Source organism: Sciurus vulgaris (genome assembly GCF_902686455.1).
Source record: "Sciurus vulgaris genome assembly, chromosome: 8".
Classification (NCBI taxonomy): domain Eukaryota; kingdom Metazoa; phylum Chordata; class Mammalia; order Rodentia; family Sciuridae; genus Sciurus; species Sciurus vulgaris.
The window spans coordinates 98603215-98623317 of NC_136468.1; the positions used below are offsets into that span (position 1 = coordinate 98603215).

At 36.6% G+C, this 20103-nt stretch overlaps 1 gene segment (V, D, J or C); it reads right to left on the reverse strand.

Annotated features, from left to right (window-relative positions):
- Positions 1–6355: 6355 nt before the first annotated feature.
- LOC306668511 (T-cell receptor gamma chain C region C7.5-like) lies at positions 6356–18933 on the reverse strand. The segment is given in 7 exons: positions 18895–18933; positions 17714–17778; positions 13845–14174; positions 11608–11655; positions 9421–9465; positions 8722–8757; positions 6356–6660 (listed from the first exon to the last, which is right to left on the reverse strand).
- Positions 18934–20103: the final 1170 nt, after the last annotated feature.

Consider the following 20103-nt stretch of genomic DNA (forward strand, 5'->3'; position numbering starts at 1 on the left):
TTAGTTGTATTTTCTTGGTTTCCATCATGTATTTACCCTAAAGTATTGGAATAAAGAAAGAGGACAAGGAGGGATTGTGAATACATGTAAAACATCACCATATATTACATTATTTTTATCATAAAATCATACCTTTCTCTGAGGTACAGTTCTGAAGTGTCCATAAAAGGACTGAGAAACCATTGTTAAAATTTTTCCTTTGTGTTTTGCTAGTTTGAATTAAAATGAGCTAAATTATATCATGAGTTATTTTTTCAAACATGAATATTCCCCTAACTGCTTCAGAGAGAGTCAGCCTACCTATTAGTTTTCTGCCGTTCATGGTGCCATTCAAGAAAAACTAAATTGCATGTAGTGGGAATTATGTTGATTTGGTAGAACCTGACGATTTGTGAAGATCTAACCCTCTCTGCTTTGGTGCTTGTTCTAAGTGTGGGTCGCATCTCAACAGTGAAAACAGGAGACTGGCTGGCATCTGACCATGAAGCGCTTCTTATGGTGGAGAAGAGTCAGGAAAGTCTCCAGGGTCTGTTCTGTAGACTAAGACCTAAGGAACTCAATGAAGTTATCTCAGTGACAGTTTCCTGTCTCAGAAGTGGAGTTTATGTATACCAAATCCAGAGATAAGGCCTAAGTAGCATGTCAAGTTATTAATTTAACTTCAGAAAGAGTACTTCCCCAAATGAGCAGGTTTGAGGATTAGGGTGCTCTGCTGCCTATTGTTTTAGGAAAATAATTCTCACTCATTGTCTGGTTTGAGCACAGAACAAGGAGAATGATGGAATAATGCAATGTGGCATGAAGTTAGACTGTGAGAGCTGAAATCAATTATTAATTATTAGAAATAGTTACATTTCCCCCGGGAGTGGACAGGTGAGCCTAGGGTCCTGGGGAGCCATTCTGTTGGACAGGGTTGGGGTGGAGGCATTTTCTTTTCGTGCTCACGTTGCTGAACAACACTCTCCTGACTGACTTCAATCACCTTTTTATCTCAGGTTAATGTCCTGTATTAAGCCTTGCTTAGGTTGACTCTGAAGTTATTTTGTCCTTGTAGATGAACTTCACATTATCCAGCATGTGACTTTCAGAGTTACACAATAGAACTCAGTGATTCTTTATCTCTGAGTTCCTGAAGCACATTGCTGCTGCCCACATCTTTGTGTACCTATGCCAAAGGCTTTATGGACACTAGTCTTTGGCTCACTCTCCACACCAAGAAAATAAAACGAAAAGGTACCAACCAACATTCATAAATCAAGTACCTGGAAAAAGCACAGACACTTGGTTGGATGTTGGGGGTTACCTTGAGGCTGCAGACGACCTGTGTTCCTTCCTTCAGGACAGTGTCAGGGGAGTGGACAGAAGGTGCTGTGTCTGAAAAAACTTAGCATCAGATTCCCAGTGCCCAGGGCAGCTGAGGCACTTCCTTTGTCCCTATGTCATAGGGAAAGCAGGTCCCATCACAGTCCCACCTGTGTGAATGTAGATACTTCTTTCCATTAGCTAAAGACTTTTGAAACTGAGCAGAATTGATTGTGGTTTAACTGCCCTCAACTTCTCTTCCAGCACCTCAGCCACCTCTTGCTACCCAAACAAGTAGGGGCCGGTTTGACTCTGAGCCTTTTCCACAAATCAACCACATTTGACAGAGCTCAAAAACAAAAGAAGCCTGAGAAACTAAAACACCATCAGCCACACCACCACCCACCAGCCACCCACTCTGTGTCCCCCACCACCAGCTCTCTCCCTCCCTGCACTTCTCAAGTTCAGGGCCACCCAGCTGCACTGGGGGAAGGAAGGGGCTCAGGCTTGAAACCACAGGAGAGGCTGCATAGTGTACAGCCAGTAATGTTAGCCCCACAAAGCTCTCAACTCTGCCTTTGTGTCTGCTTTCCCAGCGCAGGGAAAGTTCCTCATCTCTAAAAAGAGGGACAGCATGTGACTGAAAGAGGTGTGGTTAGTGCAGGAGCATCAAGGAGTAGATCTAAAGTAAATTTAATATTTCTGGACTCTGACTGGTGTTATTTTGTTTCCAAATAGGAATCTCTACTTATTTTTCAAAGAATGTGTCTCACAGAAAGTCAAGTTGATTATAAATGAGAAAAACATTTTCAATATTAAATTAGACATTTTTCAGTTCAAACTTCTAAAAGTTTCTAACTTTAAAAGATTTCATCAAAGAATATAGAAAAATACTAATTTTTTATCCACCCATCTTATATATCATATTTTTTATCATTTCCTACAGAAACGCAGACATGTAGAGCAAACAAGTGTCATATTTCTTAATATTATTACTCAGTAGGAAAAATGATCAAAGGACCAGAACAAATGTTGCAAAGATACATAAATAGATCTTAAATATATGAAAAGATATTTATCTTCGCTCATAATGAGAAAGAAAACAGTTATTAAAACCACAGTGAGATCCTATTTTCACGTGTCAGATTAACAAAATCCTGACAGCACACTCATAAATTCATATACATGGAGATAAAGCCATTGTGGGGCTCTTTATGGAGGGCAATTTGGCAGTGCACACAATCAAATGGACATAAAACTGGTTATTTATAGTAGCAATGTATTGTAAATAAACCAAGGACCTATTAGAGAAAATTGATGAAATATAATCTATGTTCACCAGGAAAATGCCTGTGGCTTTCTAAATATCCATATACATAAAATGAGATCTCAAATTTATAAGTGAAAAGGAGTGCAGAATAATATATGTAGGAAGGCATAATGGGGATACATATATATACACATCCATCTATACATTTATGTATGTATATCCCTATTAACAGGAATTTAAAGTAAAACCTTTTGCATATTGAACCATGTGAATGTGTTATATAACAATTTCAGTAAATTCAACCTATGCATATTATATTTTAATACCTAATATCCTGATTATTTTCCATTTCTTTAAAGAATTTGCATTTTTGAAGATGCATATTTATCTGTACTGTGACATTCTTTATTAATTTCTTATTGGGCATTTGGGTTAATTTGGGGCTGCTGTATGTAGTGTTATACTGAAGGAACATCCTTGCATGTAATTTTAGCATCATGCATTTTGTTTCCTTTGATAACTGATGAATCAAATAGTGTGAACACTTTCCAGATGAATCATGTTCCTCCTGTGGGTACTGTGCTGTCTCTATGATGGCTTTTCATGACTTGCCATCTGCAACAGCCATGCTGGAGTTCAGGAGCTGTTTAAGTCACTTGCTGGTCTCAACCCCAGCTGAGCATTAGAATCACTGACCAATTGTTTTTAAGTTCCTGTACCTCACCTGTGATAAGGTCTGTGCCGCAGTGAGTCTCAAGGGCTCCCATGCAGAGAGAGAGACCCATAGGTAGATTGGACAGAGCAGTAGGTCTCCAGTCAGAGTTGGAATCATGAACTTTGGGGCTTACTTAGTGTTCAACACTGGGCTTATTTAACATTGTGACTTATTTGTTAACACTGGGCATATTTACAGTGTGATTAACCTTGGGTCTCTTAAGACCTGGTATGTCATAGTGAAATGGATATAATGTCTGTATGGTGGTGCAGTTGAGAGCATTGGAGAGAAGGCAAACTTCCCTGAGGAATTCCTGATGCTCACTACATGATAGGTATTTGCTATTAATTTAAACAAATCAAAAAAAGCAAACAAATAGCCTAACATGATGGAAACCATGCATTCAATTATGTAAGTGTTCATGGTTCATGAGAATGTTGAGTTTATAGCCTTTGAGGTGAATTATGTATCATCTTGGTTTTTTATCAGTTTATGTCTTTGTCCTTTGATTTTCTAGTTGGCAGTTATATAGGACTTTGATTAATGGAATGATGAAAATAAGCTATTGTTAATTTGACCCATTTGCTGGACAAAACACCTTCAAGAAATAAAGTCTATGAAGAAAATAATTCCAGATCAGTAAAGAGAATACGTAATAGGGACCAGACATGTTAGCACATGCCTGTAATCCCAGTAGCTCAGGAGCCTGAGGCAGGAGGATTACAAGTTCAAAGCCAGCCTCAGCAACTTAGCAAGGTGCTAAGCAACTCAGTGAGATCCTGTCTCTAAATATAACTACAAAAAAGGGATGGGAATATGGTTTAGTGTTTAAATACCCCTGAGTTCAATCCCCAGTACAAAAAAAAACAAAACAAAACAAAAAAAAAAAAACAAATAATAATAATAATAGGGGAAAGTTTTGAGAATTGTTGCCTGAAAAATTTCCCTTTTATAAAACAATTTAGAACATATAGAGTTTTCTTCATCATTTTTTTCTTACAGTTTGGAAATGTATGGATTACTCTAGTCCTACAACGACTATTGAGATGTGACTGTCTTCATGTGGAATTGTATAAACCTTAGCCTCATTTTTTCATCAAACACCTGTGGATGCAACCTGCTGTTCTAGTCTGTATTTCATCCGGCAATGTGCCGTGGACTATTGGTGGATGGGAGATCAATGTTCTCAGCATGAAAAATTTGTTTGGCAAATTTAATAGCCTTTAATAAAAATAATAGCACAGCAGCCTAGAGAGGAAATACAGGAAGGTACAAGAAGATACAGAATTTTATCAAGTGTGACTTGAGGGCAGTGCTCCTGAAGCCAGGCTTCCTAGCTTCAAATTCCAGTCTTCTTGATTATTCCCCTATAGCTATGGGGAAGCTCCTTAGCCGTTGCTACCTCAGTTTCCCCTCCTTTGAAACAGATAATTGTACATATCTCATAGGGTGCTTGTGAGAATTAAATGAGGTGACATGTAGTTAATCCAGCACCTGGTACATAGTAAAGCACTATAAAGTCACTACTGTTGCTTCATTTGGATGTCAGTCACTGAATTTGAAACTTTGCATAAGAATCTGAAATTCCTCCATTTTTATACATTCTTCTAAGGATGGATAATCAGGCAGTGTGGAAATAAACTATAATAATAATGTATATATTTCACAGAGGTAAGAAAAATGATCTTGAATGTTGTTCTAACCATAAAATGATACATGTACAAGGGGATCAATACATTTATCCTTATTTGAACATTATACAATGTATACATGCATTAGACCATCATGTGTTTCCATAAATATGTAGAAATTTTATGTGTCATTTTAAATAAAAAGAGCAAATGGTATAGCTAGTTAGAGCCAGACTGAGTAGCCAGGGTTCTAACTGGCTGTGATATGTGTCTTCTGGTCCAGTATTCCTTCCACCACACCACAGGGTTCTCTACAAGGGGCAGTTGTGCTTTGGGAAAAAGGAAAGACTGGACCAAGAAGGATGTATAACCTACCTGCTGCCTGGATGCCTTAGAATATTCCCCAAGGTGACCCTGAGGACCTCAGGGCCCAGTCAGTCTATAGAAGGAATTGGGGCATCACAATACTGTCCACTTTTAGAGAGAACCATTGAGGGTCCTCTTGTACATGAAGCTCAGCCCACTTCCCAACAAGAGGATACACACTCTAAAAGGAAGGCAGAACATTTGTCTATAACAAGGGGACAAATTATGGTAATAACAGAGTAGGTCACATTTTTATCTAAAGAGCAAAGACAAATGAGAAGTTAGTCACACACCAGTGACTGGGTATGTATATGAAGAGAAAATAGATGTACTCACAAATCCTTAAGGAAATCCTCTGACTCATTGGAGGATGCCTTTAGTAAAGCAGCAATGTATGTGTTTTATTTTGTTTTGTTTCTTCCAAATTGATAGTGGATAAAAGGAAGACATATGATATTGGGGCAATTATATACACACACACATAAACTAGGGTCTACTGAACCAGACTTTAATCATGACTGAGCACACACAGTGTAAGTCATGTTTTCCTATTTTCATGGGAATGTCTTAAATATATTGAGCATCAATCTGTTATCTTTGAAAGAGCATTAACATGGGTCTCCATTGGCTCTGACTCCTGTTGGAGCCAGTGCACCTAGGAAAGCCCTATAATTCCCATCTCAGGGATAGAATTGAAAATTGGTGTTGGATCCTTGTTAACAACAATGGCTTGAAGTCATGGCTCAGTGGTCATGCTGCTTCTCACTTTGAACTTCCAATTTAGTTCTATCAAATTAAAGTCCACATGGCTCAAGGTATATGTTCTGTTTATTATGAAAAATAAAGGACAGAATCCAAGTAGCAAAGAAAGCAATTTCAGGATGTGTAGAATGGAAGACTTTAAGGTGGTCCCTGGTTAAAGGACACTAAGGGTTGTGACTGGAAGTTGCTCATTGTCCCCACCAAGCCTGTGATGATTTGGGCTCACTGGTGGGACTGATGGGGACTGTGGTGACAGAGGGACTAGGGACCACCAAGGGCTATTCCTTGTTACAGAGTGAAGTTCCTCAATTTACCCACTGGTTAGAAAAACCTTTATTGCAATAATGACAACATTATATAGGTGAGGACCCAAGGAGCTGTAACCCAGCAAACAAGCCCAGCTAGGTCGTCTGCAGACACTCTTCAGGACAATAAGCCAAGAACACAACACGACCCTGTTGTGCCACCGTCTTAGGAGCTCTTCCCATTTCCACTGGCAGCTGTTTTTCTTAGCAGACAGAAGGTGACAATGACCAAGTAGACCACACTCTTGACGAGCAGGAGAAGGTAGGTACAATAGACTGAGTTGTTTGTGAGCTGCAGCCTCAGCACACCTAAGAGAAGTCGTGCAATTAGTTTCACCTGTTCTTTGATGGAAAGGATCCCTCATGGGGGAAGGTACCACAGATGTTTGTTTTTGGTGACCTACACTGAAATGACACCACTCCCACCAAACCCCAAGGATCAGCATCTACCACTCCCACCCAAACCACCAAGCTCAGCTTGCATGCTAAGTTGATTACCAACATCCGCCATACTCACTTAGAACTTTCCTAATGTTTAAAAGTAGGATTCCATGTTTAATGGATGTGTGAATGGGAAACAAAAGTATGTGTGATAACTAGATCTTAGAATTTCTTCACCTCCAACCTGTCTCTAAGTACAAATAATAGATAACATTCATTAACCACTAACCAAATGACAAACAGTATGTTAGAATCTTTGCAGGTAAAACTTTAGTCTTATTTTATCTTTATAGAAGCCTATCATAGAGAAAGAGCGTCAGTTTAATTTTCATTGTGATTTTGCAAATGAACTAAAGGCATAGAAAGAAGGAATTGGCCTAATATCCATGTACTAAGTAACAGCCCTAGCTTGTGACCTCTCTGACATGACTTTAAAGAACACTTTCTCATCTACTCTGTGGTTCTGCATCTCTAAATGAAGTCAATACCCAAGATATCAAAAGGTTAAGCCTAAATATAAAGTCAAGCTGCAGATAATTCTGGATTATTGCAAGTTGTTCATAAAATAAAAAATACAGGATCAGTACAACTAAAGGAAATTTAGTGAAGTTTTCTGTAGGGTGACATATTCATATGTGTTTTTTAAGTGTCTCACATTGTAGCTGTGATTAATTGTAATCAACATCCTTTGAAGTTTTACAAGAAATATGTGAGGTAAATAATAAGTACAATGATAGGAGGCCATAGTGGCACCTCAGTGAGTCACAAAATCTTCTTAGGGAAATTTCTATTTTTTAGGTTCCATCTTCAAAGAATCAGATCTGAAGAAAATTGGCCCCTGCTGTGGAAAGAGACCTCAGGAAATGTATTTATGACACCCTATTCTAGGGCAGGTGTGGGTTTACAGTCCCTCTTTTGCAGATGTGTCTTCTGAGATCCTGAGACATATGGAAATAGGAAACAGGAAATATCATCAGGGCTGGAGCCCATAATTTGAGTCATGTTCTTTGTTCATTTGTGAGAAGAAAGTTCCAGAAACTAGTACTTATTTTGAGCCTACTGAACGAGAGACCTCATGCTAAACATTTCACATCTGGGCCCTTATCTCTTCAATAATTCTGAATTCATTGTAATTATTTTCAGGTAGCAAATAAGTGGACTACTTGCAAATTGGAAGACACTCATATTTATGCAACTGATCATTAAAAGAATGGGAACAGAGTCTAGTCTGTGGTACTCCAAAGCCCATGCATCTTCCCACCCAAATATATATAAGTATGGTGTCTCAGAGCCTTGACAGAATTTCTTACTTTATGACTCTTAGAGAAAGAATGGGGAAATATGTAAGGGTATGAACTCTACTTGAGACTTGAGTTGAACATTTGGTATAGCTGTGTGGCATGTGCAAGGAACTTACTTAGTTTGTCTGATCTATAAAATGGAAGAAAAATAGCATACCACATTAATGGAATTTTATGAGGATTAAGCCAGAAAATATATACTGAACACAGCCCATGGCCTTTTGTATGAATTGGACTTGGTAAGTACCAGTTCATGTTATTAGTGACTAGCAAAAGACTAAAAATCAATCGATAATAAATCTAAAAGTCACTGGATATCGTGCTTTCCCTAATCACTAGAAAAAAAATACACATGAATGAATGAAGTCTATTTGTTAAAATAGTTCAAGCATACCACTGTATTTTTCATTTTTAATAGTTGTCTCATAAAAACACATTGTTTACTATGATAATATGATGCCTGGGAAGTGGCAGATTAAATAAACATCACACAATCTCTTCGGCAAAATCCAGCTATTTTGATTTTTCTACCTTAAGTGAAGGAAGTTCCAAAAGTTAGAATGATTAGGAGTGGGAAAAGCTACAGCATGAAATAAAGGAAAATATACACTAAAAATTAAAATTTTACCTTTTGAATAAGTTTCAGGATCAGTAGTGTTGACAACTAGAAGAAATGAGAGCAAGTAGAAGTCAATTTTTCATGCTCATTATTTGAATGCATGTGCCTGTGTGTGTGTGTGTGTGTGTGTGTGTGTGTGTGTGTGTAAAATTTGTTGATAGGGACATGGGAGAGAGAGTTAACGAATATTAACAAAAGCTAATATCTACTGAGTGACCATTGCTATGCCAAGCACTGTGTTCAATGCTGCACATTGTTTAAATTCTCAATGACACAGAAGGGAGTTGAATTATGGATAGTACCATGTTATGAATGAGGAATTAATTATAAATGGTAGCAGAAAATCATCAAATAATTATTCTTGGCAGGTAGCCTTTTCTTTCTCTCCTTCCTTCCTCCCTCCTTCCCTCCCCCCTCCGTTCCTTCCTTTTTTTTACCGTAGGCTGAGCATTTCAGTGCAATTCTTTCTAATGATACAAGACAGGAAATTTTACATTCCTACTTCTCTGAATAAACCTTAAGGCAAGAGCTATATTTATCTCTCATGACTCCTAGGAAATGATGGATTAATTAAAATGTCACTCAGTCTGTTCTGAAACATCCAACCATTCTGGTTTTTCTAACTTAAATGAGGGAAGTTCAAAAGTTAAGATAATCAGGAGGAGGAATATTCTATAGCATGATGAAGGCATATGCACTGAAACCTACCATTTTCACCTTTCTTATCAGCTTCTCTGGGATTAATAGTGACAGCTAGAAGAAAAGAGAGCAAGAACTAGTCAATTATTCTTGTCTATTATTTGAAAATTTATGTGTGTGATACACATATTTATATGCACATAAATAAATATACAAGCATCTCTGGAAACATAAAAGCCATAATCATTAAAACTCTGAGCCCCCACAGTTCCCCAAATAGTCAAATTCCAGGTAATTCAGCAGCTATCATTCATATATTATTTTTCTGTGCACAAAGATACTGAAATTCATGAAGGAATATTTTTCTTTTTTCTCATAACTGAAGTGTAATATCCAAGATCATCTGATTTTCTTCTTTACTCACAGCTCCCCACATGGTATGTGCCCCAAAGTAGTCACACATATGTGCTCAGGGGAAAATAAACAGGAAATTAGCTGCTTTACACTCTGCTGATACGATGTCACACCTAAAATGAATCCATCCGATCTTAGAGTCAACAACAGAATCATGTACATTTGAAGGAATCTGGTTTAGAGAAACTTTCTTATACTTAGTACCTTTGCAAATCATGCATATCCCCAATATTCCTGGTTCATGCACATGATTTCCTGGAGGTATGGTGTTTGTGGGCATGAGGACATCACTATTAATTAAAATTCGTATCCGTTGAGTGATTACTGTTTGCTAGGCACTATGCTTCTCATGCATTATCTGTCTAAATCCTCAGTTAAACGTAAGTGAGTTTATGACACGGTGGGGTGGCAGGTTTCCTGGGGCTTGAACTCAAGAGTTGCTTTATCACTAAGCTATATCCCTAGCGCTTTTAAAATTTTATTTTGAGACAGGGCCTCACTAAATTGCTAGGACTGGTCTTGAAGTTCCAATCCTCTTGCCTCAGCCTTACCAGTCACTAGGATTGCAAGCACAGACCACTATACCCAGCTGAGTTGCAGTATTGATAGTCTCATGTCATGAATGAGGAAATAAAATTTGAAGGGTTTACATAACTTACCAAGAGTCATACCAGTGAATGGCTGAGCCAATATCTAAATATTGAGGGGAATTTTTTTAAAAAGCATGTGGAAAGTACTTTGCATATAAATACAGAGAAAATAACTTACAGAGAGACAATATAATTCCCCTACTGTGGACCTAAGAAAATATAGAATTTTTACTATTCTTAGAAAATGTCTTTTTTTCTTTTTATAGGTGCTGATCATTTCAGTGCAATACTCTGTGGGAATAGAAAGATAGCCCAAATCACATTTTTAATTCTCTGAATCAAACTCAAGAGTGACAGCCGTATTTATTTACAATTAAGAAACAAAACCAGAGTAATCTGTCACCACTCTTTATAAGATGAATGAATGAAGTCCCTTTGTTGAAATGCTTAAAAGCATATTGCTGTGTCCTCTAATTTACAGTCATCTCATACCAAGATCAGTAGTTTACTGTGTTAATATTGATACCGTCAGTTATCAGTTTCTTTGACGAGTCCTGCTTCCTCAGATGTTGAAATACAATACCAGAGAAGCATGCCAAGGCAAGAGTAGAGTAGAAAGTAAGAAGTTTTATTAAAGGGTAGTAAAATAGACTTCTCCTGGGTGGAACAAGGGGACCTAAAGGCAGAATCCATAGGATGAGAAAGTTCTGTTCCTTTTATACATCTAAAGTGTTCTTTGTTTTTCTGCATTTTTCTCCCTTATCTTGTTCAATTCCCCCCATTCTGTATAGTGACTGGGAGATGTCTGTGGAAAGGCCAGGGGTTGAGCAGGTGGGCTAGAAGGGCCAAGGTGGAATGTTAGGCAGGAAAGGAGTGGCAACCCAGGGGGCATTGATTAGTAGTTCTATGCTCAGGAGTTGCTTCATTAATAACCTTGTTGGGAAGGGTGGTATCCAAGGATTCTGGAGACATGAACATTCCAATCTCCCAGGGGCGGTTTCCAACTTCCTGGACTCAGATCACAGCCTCCATTTTCTTAATTTTACCCAATTTCCTATTCTACACTAACAGCCTGTCTTTAGTTCTGGCTTCAATATGATACCAAGGAAACAAAGGATAACTTAAAGTGACAGTCTTTTCTGCAACAACCAGATATTCTGATTTCTCTTTCTGAAGGAAGTTCAGAAGTTAAGATGATCAGAAGGGGGAAAAAGATATGGAATGAGATGAAGGCAAACACACTATAACTCACCATTTGTAACTTTCAAATTGGCTTCTGTGGGATTCATAGTGGTGACAACTAAAAGTAATGAGAACACATATCAGTCAACTACTCATGCCTATTATTTTAAAGCATGTAAGTATGTGTATATAGACAATGGTTGTTTTGGTTTTTTTTTTTTTTTCTTCTGCTAGACATGTTCTTGTCCCTATGAATACACTTACACTTTGCAACATTATTGAACATTGACTTATTTTTAGTATGTACTTTTAAACATGGAGTTGAGGTATAGGCTTTAGGAGTAAGTCTCTAGAAATAAAATATTAATAAGGCTATGTTTGTATTTAAAATATCATTAAGAACTGACTTTAATGGGACTAAAAAGTGTATCTCTTTCGTTAGAGTGATTTGTTCACTAAAAGATAAATGAAAATCACTATTACCAAAAAACATTGAGATAAAGAGAAGAAAGTACAGTCCCTAAATAATAAAATCTAGGTGCTTTCTAAGTTCTCATTTAGTTTGTTGTAAACGTGGAAATACCATTTTATCTCCCTTCAAAAATAATCACTTCATTAATTTACTTCCATGTACTGCTTTTCAGCTTTTACCAAAAACAAAACTAAACAAAAAGAAGAACCTTCAAAAAGCAGGACTGGAAAAGATGGCATTGACAAATGCCATCCTTAGCTCCTTAGCTCTGGGGCCAGAGAAACCCATGAGAAACATTCGTTTTAGAATTTAGTGCCTCGTAAATCATTATTAAACTGGAACCTCTCTCCTGCATGATATTCGTCACCATGGAACTTCATATTCTTTTAAATTTTCCCTGATCACTAGAAAAATCTGAACCTAATTGGACCCTTAAGCACAGTGGTTAAGTTCACCTTGTGCTCACTCGCCTCCCCTCTGTTTCTCAGCATGGAAAATAGAAAACTGGGATTGATTTTGTATTCTTGTTTAGTCGGTTTTAGGAAAGAGTATAAGTACAATAAATATATAAATAAGTGAATCCATGGTCTACCTTTTTAAGAAAACATTTCTTCTGACAGTTTATCATTTGATCTTCATCATAACTTCAGGGAAATTAAGGCAACAGTTCAGACCTAACTAGTCATTGCAGAAAGTAAGGGTCCCACAGGCTGAAGTCTTACTTGGGAAATCTGGGTGATGCATAGCAAAGGTCTTCACCCCATTTGCCTTGTGCATGTTCCTGACAGGTCAAAAGGGGCTTGTAGCCACAGGGAAAATTACGAAAAGACGGCTTCCCATGCCCACTAGGACATTTGGACTGCTGTCTAACAAGCAGGACTCTGAATACACAGTGAGCCCCAGGACCGCTGCAAGGTCTCTGCACATTCGTGTCTCTGCCCATCTGTGTGGATATGTACCCACTGTATCAAAAGGATTCCTTTGGGACATGGTGCCTGAGTCATATGTGGTCCTGAGTGACAGGGAAAGAGGATTCTTTCTTGACTGCAGCATGTCCTTCTGGGGGTACTATCCTAGACTATTCATCCACACTCCAACTCAGGCCTGGCATATGCGAGTAGAAAAGTAAATGTTTATGTAGCTGCCTTTACCAACGGCAAGAGAAACATTCATCATGGAAAAAGGGAGTATTTTCATACATGTTAGGCTCACTGAAGCATAAATTATGAAATTCTGTCTAATAGTGATAAATAAAATTAAAATCAGAAATACTTAAAGTTGCCATAAAACTTCGGTGGCCAAGATTATACTAAATCATTTGGTGGTGTTGGGTCATGCTCCTGCTCTTTTGTCTGAGCATAATTTTTTCAATTAAGAACTCACTGTAAGTTAAACTGCACAGCAAGATTGAAGTGGGCAACTTTGCTTGCCTCATAGAACATTTCTGAAACACACATAATTGTTTTGATTTCTAAATCAGGTAAATTCATCAAAAGTCGAAACTTTAATATTTTACACGTACTAAGTTGCTAGATGCTTTCATGTGTGTCGTTTCATAAAATCCACATAAAAATTCTAAAAACCATCTCGTGATCTTAATATTATAAATATTGAAACTGAGGCTGAGAAAGCTGAAGTAAAGTTTTCAAAGTTTTCTCTACTTTATGTACCATTTCAATTCCATGGAAAAAATCGCAGGATATTTATTCTGCCATTAAATGTTATGATAGTTAAGAAAGATTTAGACTTGTTTTTCATTAATGCTTTGTAGAAAACTTGTGGTATCCTCTTTAAATTTTTTTTCTGGAAGTTTATAGACATTTAAATGCACATACCTTTCTTCATTGCAGGAAAGAGAATCTCTTGATCAACTCCTCCTTTGTTATTCTCATGTTTGACAATACACCTGTGCTCTTTATCCAATGACTCTTCAGTCACAGTTAGCCAGCTCATCTTCATGTATGTGTCTTTAATCTTCATGGTATCTCCCTGCTGGGATTCCAGAATCCTATCACCACCTTTTTCTTTCCAATATACCTTAATAACATCAGGGAAAAAGTTCTCAAGAAGACAAAGATATGTCCCAGCCTTATGGAGATTTGTTTCAGCAACTGAAGGAAGAAAAATCGTGGGTTTTGGGGAAATGTCTGCATCAGAGCTTTTATCTGTGAAGAAAATGGGATACAGATTTTTAAAGATTATTAGAGAGATGCAAACATTGCTTGGTTTGGAATAACCTAACAGATATCAACAGGAAGACAAGTTGCCATTGAATTAATGCCCACCATGGCCTTTTATTCCCTATATGTTGCAAGGAGCTTATCATATTCCTTACTTTATAGATGTGCAAAAAGTTTCAAGAGGTTAAGTAACTAGCCAAAGACACAGTTATGAAGAGGAAGAGCGAGAAGAAGGCTTGACTTTTGTTCTTTTTCCACATGCTAAGAGGGGGGTGACTTTTAATTGTTCCTAAAGGAGTCTTCCAACATTCTTGAACCCATTAATTTATTGCTTACATCTCCTTTGTTTTCTCATAGTAGAGTATGTGTTGTCAAGGTGGATGATGGGGAGCAGAAGACAACCACACCCCTTTAGTGATCTCTCTAGATGAGGCTCTGTGGTCCCTTCTAAAGGGCTTCCCTTGCTCATCCTTTGCCACTTGTGCTGCCTGGACATGTAACTCACATTCTCATGCTCTGCAACTCTGTGCAATCCAGTCTTCATTTAGCTAATTCTAGAATGCATCTTATTTATCTTATTTCTCATAAAAATAAATGCCAAGAGACAGGTTTTCATTTTTCTTTGCAACAATATCCTGTCACTTGTTTTAATAGGCTTCTGCTGCCAAGTGTACCTACAGCCTGTCAGGTTGGTCTCAGCTTCAGATTCAGATCCCATACCCAGTTGTGAAGCTCCTGGAGTTTCTAACTTTATTCAACATCTCACTTTCACATCTGTCCTACTCCAGGATTTTGGGATGGGCAGTATTTAATTTGCACCTCCAAATTATTCAGTGCTTTGAATTTAGACACAAAATAGCGACATTTCCACAACAAACTATTTAAAATTTGTATTGATTATTTTCAGAAATGATCTTGTATTAATCTTACCAAGGAATGTGCTTATCAAAATTTTGATTTGCTTTAGAAAATGTTCATCAAAACATTTTATGTTGGAATATCGTTTGAAGTTCAAGTGTCACTAAGGATACAACAAGGGTGTTTGTTTTGTACTTGTTTTATAATGAATTGATTTCATTAGGTGGGAGGTCTATACATATCCATATATTTGTATTTAACTCTCACTGACTCTCCCAAAATTCACATTAGACCGTCTACTACAACTCTCTTTTGGAGTTCAATTGGCCTCTTCATCTTAACCTACTGAATAAAATGTACATATAATTGGTGTAATGTTAAAAGTCATAGTTTAAAAAGCTTCTTGCAGACATAATGTAAAAATATGCAACAAAGCACCATTTGTTTACAAGTGCATACCACATATATCTGGAATGTTAACTGGTTTTACATTTATTTTTCATCTAATTCCTTGTTATAAATGATGGAATTGTTCAATTTGATTTCCAGTTGAAACTCAGATGCCTTACAACTATTCTCTTAGGACTAGTTTAAATTTAGTATAATAATTCAACAGGTGATTTATTAAGAAAAGAAAGAATTGGGTTTCACATTTGAGGAAAAAAGAACAAAAGTTCCTGATCATTCTGTCTCTTTAATAGTTAAGTTCTTAACTTTTATGCAAAATCAGTAAGTATATAATGTTAATATTCCTGGATATGTTATGAATATATTTGGGACATAATGTGCTCATTTTAATTTTGCACATCTTTCTTTTAGTGCAGATAGTAATACTGCATATTTACCCAACCGTATACTTTATTTGTAGTTTTAAACACATGTTATAAAAGATGATTAAATTTATAATTGTAAATTATGTAATTTTAGTAAAATAATATATTACCAAGTCTAATTTTTATCTTAAGAATTTGTGTTTCTTCATGGCAATATTTCTGATTAATTATAATAAAGAAATTGAAAATCAAATGATGAATTGAAAAATTCCTTTACACTACTCCACCTGTATTAACTCTTGTATCTTTTCCTTAGGTAGTCTCTTTAGTTTCATGCTTCTGAGGACAGAATGTGTCTTGAATTTCATAACCTCAATGTAATAATTAACTATTAATAGTAGTGTTGATTATAAATGATTAGAACCTATATTCTGAATGTTACACGGTTTTGAAAGCATTACTTTAAAAAAGTATATATTAAGATTTTTTCATGATCAAAATTTTTATAATATGGCAAATTGCAGTCACTATTTTATTTGAATAATAAATAAAATGGCTACAAATACATCTTATTTAAATAAATCTGTTCTAATTTATGTATATTCTAATTCTAGAATATTCTAATTCTAGATTATACATAAATTCTAATTCTAGAATATACATAAGTTATGTATATTCTAATTCTAATTAGAGTTCTAATTCTATTCTAATTTATGTATTTTGCCTAATAAAGCAGTGCATTTTAAATTAAATTCCTAAGCTTGTATTTTAAGATGCAGTGATATAAATTCCAGATAATTTGCCAAATATCAACTGCATTGCCTATTAAAAGTATTTTTTCAAATCTACATATGAGAAATTATTTAAAGATTGTCATTTTTTCCATGATCAAATGATACTATTTCATATTTAAATATATATTTTAGATTTATGACATTTCTCACTATATTTAATTGATTTTATAGTGTAGACATTTTCTGTATGAGTCCAAAATTCCTTTCTGATAAGTATTGGTGGGAGCCTAATATTGTTTTTTGTCTAAAAATTTGAGACCATTGATACCAATGTTAGAGATATTATTAATTAAGATAAAGAAATCATATCTAAAACACTTTTTAAAAAACTCACATTTTAGTTTAATTATGCTTTCCAAGTAATGGAAAATTCTACTGAGGCAAACAAGTATCTCCAGATTCAATTTTTTATGAGTGAATGTTAAGGTAACCTCCATTTGAGCCATTAGAAATATTGCTGAATCTTCTGGAGAATTTCTGCTCTGCAGTAAATGTTACTGGTTGAAAGCAACCCTCTGTAGTGGAGATGATTCTCTCCTCGCATTTGAATCAGAAGAACATTTATGGGCTTCTATTATATTTTGGATAATGTGCCAAGAACTTTGTTCACATCATCTCATTCAATTATCACATAACCTTGCTAGGTTTGTATTGTTATCCTATTTCATGAATCAGCAAATTGAGGCCAAAGCATACTTGTCCAAATTCACTAAACTGTAAGCAAGGGAGCTGGAGCTTCAAGTCTGCCTGCCTGCAAAACTCAGGCTTCCAGAACAAATTTCACCTGAGAAAGGGGAATGTGTGTGCCCTCCCCTGAGTCTGTCACCACCTACCTACAAGAAAGAACCTTGTCCCAGTGTCAAACACTTTAATATCTTTTTACAGTTTTATATGAGTACAAAGCCAAGTGCTATAATTACATTATTTGTACCATGTTGTATCTTTTCCTTTAGTGTAAGTATGTGGTTAAAATCTCTCCTAAGAGTTCTACATCAAATTCCCCTCACAGTCTTTCTTTTTTCAAAACATTCTTACTATTTTCCCAAGAGAATCATTTCTAGCCTTCTTTCTATTTCCTTGGAAATGTATTGATACCCACCTGTGACAACAAGTTTGGTTCCACTACCGAAGACTTTCTCTAAGTTGTTCCACAGTGATTCAACCCTTATCAAAAACATTCGATGAGTTTGGCTGGAGTTCTTCAAATTCTAGTGGCAATATGACGGTCTAGCATTCTTAAGAAAATAGGGTCCTGGTCCTGGTTAATTTCACTAATAGCAAGTTCTATGACTGAGAAAATCAATTAACTTTAAGGGTTTTTGGTGTTTCATTTATCTTAAAACAATCGCAGTGGTGTCAATCAATTTAAACTAGAAATGAAGTGAGTCTAAAATCAACAATTTGATTAAAAATATTATACAAATATTATAGAAACACAGCAGATTGCTATTATCATCCTCATGGTTATAATTAGAAACTTGCTGCTCTGACTGCAGGCTCCCACATGACATTTTAATTTCACAGGACTAAGCCTCGACCTTACCCATAGAAATTCAGCAATTAGATCCATGGTGATTAAGAAGGAAGAATTGTTCCTCTGTCTTCTGATTGCAGTCTATTTGCTCTAATATGCTGGGAATTCCCAAAGCCATCATCATGGAAAATGTTCCTTTTACACTCACATGCTTTATCAGGCTCGTATCTGTCTTATCCACTCATTTTAAACAAAGGCAGCCCCAGCTCAAACCAGCAGGTGTAGTCAGTGAGTGGAGACACTTCTGCTGTCCAAAATAATAGCTCTTTTCCCAACCGGTGATACCACACTTGTGGATTCTAAGCTTTCTCTAGAATGTTCACCCTCAACTGTTTTTTCATCATCTTGTGACAAAGTATACATTGCAACTGCTGGTTTGACCTGTCGAGGCAGAAGAACCAGAGAAATGGCAAGAAGCCTGGTCCTCAAAGCCATCTTAGGTCACTGTGTGCTATCTGCCTGACCTGTTTGCTGAGAGACCCCCATCTGTGCATGACATTAAATGTCATGAGACCCACAGCATTGATGCAGTGCTGGGGTGCAATGAGTTTAATGATCCTTTCCTTCCTTTCCCTAGTGGAGGCCAAAAATGATGTCCACTCTACACATCACTCTCCTCCTAAAGGACTCCCCCATTGCAGACCTTTTCTAATTTTATAATGGGAAAAAAATCATATTTTAAAATTTAGTGTGCTCCCTTTATCGGTTATCTAAAAAGTACATATTCCACTACATTTTTCTTTTACCTTTGAGCATAACGTCTTATTCTGTGCTTGTTGCTAGATAATAGCAGCCCTTTTTTCTTATCTATAGTGCTTTTGACCTTCTTTTTTTTTTAATGATCTCACTGTATTTGTGTATTGTAGGTTTTCTCAAATAGATATTGATAAAGATCAGTTAAGTAAATTATCCATGGTTTGTGCATTATAGAATGTTTCTCTTATGGTCCCAAGGGGTTTGGAGATTTGTAAAGTCTAGCTAAAGGTACAAAGGATAGAGAACATGTTTACAAATCCTGGCTCTGCGATGGAGAAGCAGACATGCTGAGTTTAAACATACTGCAAGTGCTGGAACACTAAGTGAAGTTTTCTTTTTCCAAATTATTCTATTATAGGAGTTGCCTTTTGGTTAGAAAGGGGAATAGGTCAGGCTATCCAAGGGTACTGTCTTTGAGTAACCTCATATATGAAGAGGGACACTTCAAGGACAAAATATCAGCCTACAATGAACTTCAGTTGATGCTATATTTGGAGATAGCACTGGTAACAAGAAAAAAAAAAAAGAAATTTGACATGGATCTGGCAATTATTACTTGTTACTAAGTTCTCTGCAGTTTGTACTAACTTCACACCTTTATAGAATAATAATGAATGGAAAAACATGTTTTCCTTTTGCTTTGTGAGGGGATAGTATCCAGAGACAGCACCATTCAGGGGGTTCAAATGGACACTCAGACATGAGTTGATTTAGAACACTGCAGAGTGATAGGTTTTTTAAGTTTTTAATTTTTTGTGCTGGGGAGGAATGCTCTATTATGGGGCTACATTCCCAGTCCTTTTTGTTAAATTTTTGTATTTTGAGAAAAGTTCTCACTAAATTGCTTAGGGCCCCCTGGCTCATTGCTGAGGCTGGCCCAGGAACTTCTGGTCCTCCTGTCTCAGATCTCCCAAGTCATTGAAATTGTCGGCATGCGCCACCATGCCTGGCATAATTTTTTTTGATACAGATTAAGCCTGGACAAAATTTCTTTTTTTTATTAAAAATCATAAATTTACATAGGGCAATGTTGTTTGATTCATTCTGTTATTTTTTCCCTCCCTCCCACCCCTCCCATCCTCTTTTCCCTCTATATAGTCCTTCCTTTCTCCATTCTTACCACCCTCCTTATCCCTAACCCTAAACCTAACCCTAACCCTAACGCTAACCCCTCCTACCCCCCATTATATGTCCTCATC